Below are 10,580 nucleotides of genomic sequence, written 5' to 3'. Positions count from 1 at the left end.
TAACATTTTTCCATTAGAGTGATTTCGATATATGATATATTATTTTGTTTTTTAAACAAGTTTCAATATTTTGTAATATTTCTTAATGATAAATCATTTGTGTTCCAGAAAGATGATCTGGAACACTAATTAATGTTTTCTTGAAAAAATCAAATTATTGTTTGGGAAGTATGAGGTTTCCTTGGTCGACATATCTCATGGTCAATGGATTTTTGTCCGAAACATAATGAAACTAGTAATATATGATAGGGCATCATTTTTGATGTCATCACAGACTTGTGATATTTTATTCTCAGTTGAACTTTTATCATGTATACTTGTTTGAATAAGGGACCAGCACTGTTTCAAACTCTGTTCTAGCAGTTGTCATTTGTAATGATTAAGTTGTTGATGGCTAAAAAAGCATTAAAAATGTCTTGCCCTTATTAGTTTTCAAATCCAATCTGACAGATTTTTTATATTTCATTTGTTATACTTTGAACTTTGTTGACTATTGATTTTTACAGCAGTTAGTTAAAATTTCTGACCAGTTGAACAGTTTATTTGGATAAATTGAATTTCATTTTTTGTCAAATTTCTTATTAAAGTTGGAGAGAAATACTTTCTGTCAAGTCACAGTAATAAATTTCTGCCAGGAGGAAATGAGGGGGTTAATCTGTGGATTTCAATGGCAGCACTTCTAGTTTATGAATGAAGCAATTTAGTTTCCTACATATCAGTCCACACTTTGTTCTTAATCGTTTCTTTAATTTGCACATGTCTACATAAGATATAGAGTAAGGTTATAATTTGCATAACCTTTTTCCCTTTTTCAGGGTGGATACAATCTAACCTCCATATCTCACTCTATGTGAATGTGTACATGAATATTGTTTGGAGAGTAATGTCCTTCATTACAGATAACATTATTTATGGATAGGTACCGGAATATTTTTAGAGATGGTAACGGAAAGTTATTTTATTAAAAACTTTACTTAACACTATTTCAATGCTATTTTTTTAAGGTAGTAAGTTTTCTGTAATTACCTACTTCAATGTCATTTGGTCTCTGGTTGAAAGATGTAAGCGGCAATCATACGTCATCTTCATACTTTGATATTGTGTAATGTTTTAAGTATTGCTGAGACCTAATTTAAGGTGATATATAGTAATTATGGCTCAAAGGAAAGTATACACTTCAGGATATTGTTAATCCTAACATCACAGGAAATGTTAATGCATACATGAACAAATTAATTTCAGACTTAATTTCTCTTAAAGTGATAGCATGGTAGAGGCATACATTTCTCCTTCACTGTCATTTAAAGGTGTTTAACGTGCAGGAACATCATACTTAAACTATCAATTCTTACTGGATTTAACTTCATACTGATTCATGCACAAATTTTACAAATCCAAATGGACACTTCACTTTAGCAAGAGTAATACAACCAGTGATGGCCATATTTTTATTTAAGTCAATCCTGCTGTTGTTTTTTTTTTGCATATCATGCAGTCTCGTACCTATATATGTGATTTTACAGTCGTTAAAAATTAAGTTCTATACAATGATTTTTTAACATCTTCAGCTGATTTTAAATCTGAAATATTACTTTTTCAAAATCCATAGCCAAAAAATGATTTGCTGCAATTGATTAAAGCATAACCGAGATAACAATTGCTTATTAAGGTGATAGGGTAACTATAAACTTGCTACATACATATTTTTTTGTATATGCCTCTCATTATAAGAAAAGATAAGGTTTAACTGTTGGAATTTAAAACTTTATTTCTTTTGAGACTTCTAAAATTCTGAAATGTAAAAATAAATATAAAAAAATCAGGATACTTAATTGCGGAAGAAACTATCTTTAATTAATAAAGTCCAAAACACTTTGTTGGATTTACGATTATCAGGAACACTTAATGCATATATGGGAAATGCAAATATATAAAACTTTAAAAGTCAATTGCCATTAAGTTTCTGTCATTCTTAATAACAAAATTGTCATAAAAACGTTCAGAAAATTTCCTAAAAACAGAAAAAATCCTTACAAACGAACACCTGAAGATGCAACAGAAACAAATGTGAACACCCTTCGAGTGATCTGAACCATTCATACACCAATGTAGAACATCACGGTGTGTGATTAAGAGCTTTTTTGTTTTGTGTTATTTTTCCACTGAACTTGATAACAACGTGCTCTATTTACATTTAGGGGGATTTTGATGTCACAGATTTGTCCAACATCTGTAATTCAATGTGCGCAAAGTTCCTTCTCTGTCCTGATTCTTTAGTATACGAGAATCATACTGAAAACAACTCTCAGTTTGACAAAATCAAGATTATTGCTCTTTTACAATTTTATCAGCCGTCTGAAATCTGAAATGTGTCATTTTAAAAGTTAAACAAATTCTAATTCTAAAAATTCAAATCATTTTTATTGAAGGCAAAGGCCATACGTAATTTTATTATATATTTGGTCAAACATCCCTTATATTTAGCCATTTTGTACTCTTCCGAACAGTTGATTATCTTTTTTTCAATCAGTGTATCGTTTGCTTAATCTTAATTCTTCCATAATGCAGGTTTAAGAACAAACATACAATTTTCTTTTTTTTTTGGAATGGTGTATCTTTATTCCCATGCATAACATAACATGTATAGTCTCTTAGTCACAATGCGAGACTGATATCACAAAAAATAAAGCATAAACACATTGGAAGGATGCCTGAACTGAGTTCCCCAATACTAAATAAAAATGAGAAGGTATACATGAAGATAAAATAAGGCAGATCGGAGAAGAGATGGACAAGTAAGCTCTAGTAATAGAATCATTTACAGTAACTAATGTTAAAGTTCGTGAAGCTTCTTCAAAATAGAAGAAGCCAGATAATATTGTTGAATATATGAATTTTATGTATAGACGTATTTACACTTGTATTCAAATTAGGTCACCATAATTTAAAAGCACACAAGTGCCTGCAAAATTTTGCATGACAATTAGAAATATTGACATCATGATTAATAGTGATTATTACTTGATGTCAGCAGGTTATTCGGAGACAAATTTAGATTCATTCGGAAGCAAAATTCAGATAAACAACAAAAGTGTAAATATGTCTATTTTGGATGGTACTATTTTTTTGGTTAATGTGAAAATGCATTTATAATATTTAGACGTTATACAGTTTTTCGCTCATCAAGTCCAAAGGGCAGTTGTGACTTTTCTAATTGCTTTGCTTCCATCGTGAGTTATCATCATTGTCTCAAAAAATTACTAGGCAAAAAGATTCCAAACTCTCAATCATCCTTTTGGAATCTTGTTAAAACGTTTTAGAATGATCTTGTCTGCTAACATAAATTGCTGCTTAGCCTAAAAATAGAACGCTTTTCTTGTATTAAAATGAGAAAATGAATTATGATCGCCTGTGAAACAACAATTCAAAAGAGTTCAAATGATGCAGATGTCTTTTATCTTATAAACAGTTACAGATAGCGGAAATCTGACAATGGCAAACATATAAAGACTGTCAAAATCTTCTTACTGTCCATTTTGACCAAAACTGTTAAATGACTCCTTAATGGAGTTATTGTCCTTAAAGTCATGTGGAACTTCAAATGAAAAGAAACATTGAATACGGTACTTGATTTTCGTATCTATACAACTATAGGAATAGACCATTTTTTCTCTGGCCGCAACTCCTCTGAAACCATACAGGCGGATTTTTTTTTAAATGACGTATAAATGTAGTGTTGTGTACTTGCTAAATTTGTCTTTGAAAGATCCCTTTTCCACAAGAAACGCTAAATTTTGAAACATTTGTATATTTTTAACGAGTTGTATATAGCGGCTTTCGCGCATGCTCAGTCGAGGTCCTGCTCGCGAAATCCAAGTGAAAGTAAGGATAGAAAATATAACATAAAGGCCTATACGTAACAGTATTGTATTGTAAGTGCACCATTTTGTTAAATTAAACGACAACTAGCAATTTTACCTAGGTGCAGAATTGCCAAAAATGAAGTGGGCGTTGAACGTGTCGAAGTCATCCTCCACATCTTGTGTGTAACCGCAGTCACCCGACGTCCGGACACCTCCCCCATTTAATGTGTAAACACAGGCACTACTCCTCCTTTAAATGTAAAAACGCAGGCATCCCTCCTCTTTTTACTGTGTAAACACAGGCATCTGACGTTCGGATCACTCCACTTTTTTACGCGTAAATCCCCTACCCATGTTCTGGTTTCGATACTTACCTAATTTTACCGTGATTTTTCGGACATCTTTTTGTTTCTATAAAACAAGCGTACATGAGCTTTCTTGTAAAAGAAAATCCTTTATCAAAATCTGTATAGATGTACTATTGTTGAATAATTGTCTTCCCGTACATCAATTTCCCGATCTTTTCATATATGCAGTGACCTTAACTACGAGACCTCTCGTTGGAACTTTGGAAATCGGACAGCCAAAGGGCGAGCGGATAACCGGGATGAAATAATGTAAACAATGGAAGGAATTTGATTACAAACATATAAGTTAAACAAATAAACGGAATCTAATTATAGATGTATTAATTAAACAAATGGGATGCCATATTGAAGTATGCAAGAAGATTATTTGATAAAATGTCTTGCCGCAAAGGTATATGTCTTCCTGTTTAAAACCAGGTACCAGTATGCAAAAGTGTGTTACAAAACAATTGACGGCACACTTGATGTCACTTGTCAATAATGATGCTACTGTTATACGTATAGAGTATTATCTATTTCCCGGCCAATAATTCAAACTGTGATGAGTGCAAAGCAAAGTGATTTGTCGAGCAACCAATAGGTGATAATTAAACATTCACACCTGTTGGTTGTTAAACTAACAAGTATAAGGCGAAACTTTTCTGCAAACATTGTATTTGATGCAGGGCAAGGGATAGTTTAATCATATTGCGTGAAAAGGTTCGTTTGTGGATTCAATACCCCTCCCTTTAACAGGTTCCGCTTGCACCAAGTACTAAGATGTTAATGATTAAAGTGCGAGGTTTGGCATGCCACAAAACCAGGTTCAACCCACCACTTTTATTCCCCTTTAAAAGTGTCCTGTACCAAGTCAGGAAGATGGCCATTGTTATATTATTGTTCGTTTCTGTGTGTGTTGCATTTGAGTCGTTTGTGTTTTCTCTTATTTTTGAGAAATTGAGATAAGACGTGGCACGGTACTTGTCTATCCCAAATTCATGAATTTGGTTTTCATTTTATATTTGTTATTCTCGTGGTGTTTTGTCTGATGCTTGGTCCGTTTCGGTGTTATGTCGTTGTTCTCCTCTTATATTTAATGCGTTTCCCTCGGTTTTAGTTTGTTACCCCGATTTTGTTTTTTGTCCATGGATTTATGAGTTTTGAACAGCGGTATGTGATAACAATAGTTAATACTTAAACAATATAACATTAGCTGAAATGACATATGCAAAGCAATGTGAAAAATGCAGAAATTACAGTATAAATTAAACAAGAATGTGTCCATAGTACACGGATGCCCCACTCGCACTATCATTTTCCATGTTCAGTGGACCGTGAAATTGGGGTCACAACTTTTATTTGGAATTTAAATTAGAAAGATCATATAATGGGGAACATGTGTACTAAGTTTTAAGTTTATGGGACTTCAACTTCATCAAAAACTACCCTGACCAAAAACTTTAACCTGAAGCGGGACGAACAGACAGCGAATAGACGGACACACGGAGGCAAAATTTAGTCCATGCATCTATGATGAGTTTATTCCTAACGTCAACAGACATTTACATCTTATTTAACTGAGTTACTCATTAAAAATGCTCCGATTCAAGCTTAAATATGAAAAATCTATCAAATATGCCAAAAAATGTCACTTTTCAGATGTTTTTTTTTGTCAAAAATGAAAGTGGCCGCATCCGTGTTCATCCTCAACATTTATATATGTTATGTTTTATCATCAAATACAACTTACATTTTAATATTAACAATGAACACAAATGCGGCCACTTTCATTTAAGACAGAAACCGTCTAAAATTTAACTAAAATGCAAAAATTGTGAAGATTTTAGTAATTTAGCATGACTTAATTTTGCTAATACCCGATATATGTGCATTGTATTGTAAAAAAACAGACATTATTTAGGTAGCAGAAGCATTCTACTTTCCAATAAATAGCTAAAAGTTTACATTTTAACAATTTTGTAAAACTGCTATATTTTGGGGCCAAAAAAGGGTCTTACCGGACCTACTCCTTTGGAATATGCAGTTTATCAAAAGTTTGTAAGCAAGCCCTCGAAAAAATAACTTCTTTGAACACGAAAATGTGTGGTTCTATGGAAAGTATTTGCCCCTGCATTGTCAGTAATTACACATTTACTTGACAAAATAATATTCAGTATGTTACAAAACAATTGACATCACACCTAAACGTTGATGTCACTTATCAATAATGATGATACTATAACACGCATTGAAATATCATTAATTTCGCCGTCCAAGTACTCAAACAGTATAGTCGACGGTTTGAAACTTAGTTATGAGTGAAAAGCAAAGTCATTTGACGAGCAACTAATAGGTGATAATTAAATATTCACACTCAAGTACTAGGTGAAACTTTTACTGCATACATAAACATGCAGGAAATAGGTTAATCATATTGAGTGAAAATATTCGTTTGTTGATTCAATACCCCCTCACTTTACCAGGTTGCGCTTGCACCAAGTATTGAGAAGTTACAGTCTTCTATTACAATATTATAAGCTCTTTGATAGTAGTGAAGAAACTTGTTGAAAGCACTGAAAGAATAGTTGTAGAAAACTTACTAGAGGCCTCGATGAAACGATATTTTACTTCTTTTTGTGTAGTTTAGGTAACCAATACATAGTAGGGACCTTCAAATGTTCAGAAGAAGCCATATATTTGATGTGGTTATGATATGTTTGTTTGATATTTGACTTTCTGTGGAGCGCATGTACTTCAATGTAGATGAATTTAAAATTTCATTCTTAAGAACGTTCGTGTAATTTTTACGTCATACCACCTTCACATTGTTGGCTGCTTTGTCGGCCGTTACAAACACAAACCGCTCTGAAAGTTCTTGAAGTTTATTTCTTATTCTGGAAATAGGCGTATAATGTACTCTATTATATACTTCTACATTATTTTCATAATGTGATATTCTATTATCTACAACATTCATACATTTATTTAAATAAGAATCAAGAGATTTTTTATCAGATTTTTCCCGTATACAACAATTTTTACAAAACGAGGAAAGAGCATCTTTGGTGACCTGACGACACTATTTTAGATGGAGGACGCTCTTTTTTTCAAAACGTTTTTAACCTCTCTATTCTGAACGATATCAAGGTCCCCCATAGTAACATGGCCATAGACGATTCAAGCATGTTGGTTTCACTAACAACTTGGTTTAAGTAATACACAAATCATTTAGATATACTTTGTAGTTTTGTTTACTTGCAGTAACTCCTTCTTTTAGCAAGCAATGTTTTATAATATAATATAGTGGAGTGACATTAAACATAACATTATACTTCTATTCCACAACTTACAAACGACTTCATAGTATATCACTTGAAAGCTTAGCATCCGTATTTTTTAGTGTGTCTGGTCAAATATAAAAAAAAATCGTTGTGTGCAATTTTTGTCAATCAAAACAACGGTTAACGACGGACAATTTCTTTTTTTAATATGTTGGCATTATTATATGTTCTGTCAACTTAAAACAAAATATTTTTTGGAAATTTTGTCTTATAGAATAAGTCACCTCATATTTATGAAAGATGTCCTTTGCTTCAAAATTTAAAAATAGACCGTGTAGAATGAGAACTTTTGAAAAACGAATTGTGTTCAACAACATAATGTAGAACTAATTGAATGTAGGTCAACGATGAGAAAAAGATTGTTAGATGTTCAAATTCCATTAGGTTAAAAGACCCTCTAAAATTTTACCCTTGGAGGGTTACATATACAAGTGAATTGGTCCGAACTCTTATCAATATTTTTACTTTATTACAGATTAAAACATTGTTGTGACGTCATTCTATTGTTTTACCCGTTCTTAATTTCAGTTATTGAACTATCATTTACCTGTAAGCAACCATTATGTTACCTTTAGCTGTCCAATACTTTTAAGAATAGCCCTCATCTTTCTTAAAAATATTGGACAGCTTAAGGTAGCATAACAGATTTTGACAGGTAAATGATAGTTCACTGAAATAAAAAAAAAAAAAAATTACCCCAATTGTTTTATCATGTAAACAAAAATACAACTATAGAACAAATGACTATTAAAAAACATTTTATTAAAGTCACCTTCCAATACAATAATCTTGTCACTCATCAAAACGGTTTCTTGAGGAAAGAAATCACTTTCAAATTGATTTTTTACGCTACCAATACTTATATCACAGCCATTTTCTCGTGTTTTTGGGTTGTCTCTGTTAGCAATTATTCAGTACGTTAATTATGCACTTTGTAAGTCTTGTTTGTTTCTTTTCTGTATTTCTTTTTTCAAAAGATTTATCCTCGTCCGTCTTTATGTTGTTAAAATTGACCTCGGTTGTTGCTCTTATTCTTTCTAACATCATGTTCACCTACAAGTAAAATGAAAAAAGCAATAAAGTAATGCTTCTAAAATTTGATAGACCATGCCGCAATACAAGGGCCATGAACAACCTCAACCTTATCCTGTGTGCAAAGTGCAAATCTAGAACTTCCTTCATGAACTAGGGGACTATAATAGTTTTTATAATTTTCAGGTTTCGTCGTTGATTTACAAGTTGTTGTTTTTTAAGTCTGATATTATTGCTTAAATGTGAATATAATGCAACACTTCACTTATGAACGACGATGAATATGGGAAGCAGAATAAAGGAAGACATTACCTTATTTTATCTGTCAAACAAACCAATCGTGTGTTCCATTCGCACTTTGTTCGTTGTGATCGTTTTATAAAAGTCAAAAACAAATCGAGACAAAATTACGTTTCGGACACATTTGAAAAAACACAAGGGACTCAATACACAAATAAACGATAAAGAGCGACACGACCTTACAGAAATAAAAAAAAAACGGAAAAGGGGGCAAAAGGGGGTGGGTATTCAGGTGGTACCGTTTGGGTAAACAATAACAGTCTTCTCTTGGAAATTCCAACAAAATAATTTAACTGATTGTATGTTGTTATCTCTTCATTTGTTCATATTGATTATAGATCATAAAATCGACTGCGGTGCACTCGATATGATTCATGAAGAACCCTTCATATGCTATTCTTTTTTTTTCTCATTCACCTAGTAAAAATTAAACCCGATAAGAAACAAGAAACTAATAGGAAAGGACTTTGTAGTTTGTAATCCACACTGATATAATGTATCTGAATAGATTCTGAATACACATTTGAAACAACACAATCACTAATAACAACATCACTTTCTTCTATTTTTCGTTAAAATATAGTTTCATCACTTTATTCGTTTTGAAACACAACACGCATGTAAAGGTATTTACGGAAACTATGAGCGGAAAATATGAGTAGTCTTTGCGCACGTAGAAATCATGATACGCATACGCTGTGTCTATCTTCACGTAGCTATACATGTTGTTTACCTTCAGCTGTACTTTCTTTTTGACTATTGTTTACGTTGAGCTACTTTTTAAAAGGGGCAACATGTAGGATATTTTTTAATGTAAAGAAAGTTGATTCATAAAACAATTTTCATACTTGATGAAAATAATCCTTGCTTGTTTTTTCTTTTGTTTTATTTTTTCGACGTGTTCAACAATGTATTAAGTAAGATATAAGCCTCTAACAGTCCATTCTATAAAATATTGAACAGGTCTAATATTTTACTGAATGGACTGTTATCTGCTTATATCCCTTACATAATTAAGTTTACACTTTTGAATATTAATATTGCAAAATAATGAGAAAAGTGTAAAAATTAACAGAGAACATGTGTCAAAGATTTGAGAAAGTGTAAATAACATAGTTATCACATTCTCATGAAATGTTAAGATATTAAATCTCAATTTATTCTGTAAAGATTATTTTTTATTCGTTACATTTTCGCTGGTTTTTTTCTAACCTTTCATCTTCGTTTTTTGATGAATAAGACAGTTTTGAATGATCTTTTGTCAGTTATGATTTGTCTTTATTTTTTAGCCTGTTTTTCTTTTCTCTCTTTTTTCTTTTTTTCATAATGTTTTTTCTTCGACTTATCCGGGTTTTAATATATCCTAAGTATATAATCCATCATTTTTAATTGATAATTATAATTCCCCAAAGACAAATGGCCGAATCCAAAGGAACAACATATGTGCACATTATACTTGACCGTGGCTTCGATAGTTTTATGCTCAATATGAATCTGTTAGGGAGGAGCTGAAATCTAGATTTAGCTTTTAAAACAATGTTGCATATACAAAGTGTCTCAACATTTATTCTCACCCCAACGACTAAGCGACATATACCTTAAGTTAGGCTGGTCTCACATTAGTCTTTAGATCATGTAATTATGTATGCGCTGGTGAACCCGTTAGACAAAATCTCTACAACACCACCTGATTAAAG

The sequence above is a fragment of the Mytilus trossulus genome, chromosome 1 (genome assembly GCF_036588685.1).
Source record: "Mytilus trossulus isolate FHL-02 chromosome 1, PNRI_Mtr1.1.1.hap1, whole genome shotgun sequence".
Classification (NCBI taxonomy): Eukaryota; Metazoa; Mollusca; class Bivalvia; order Mytilida; family Mytilidae; genus Mytilus; species Mytilus trossulus.
The sequence above is the reverse complement of the archived record's forward strand: the minus strand, read 5'-3'. Positions refer to the sequence as shown.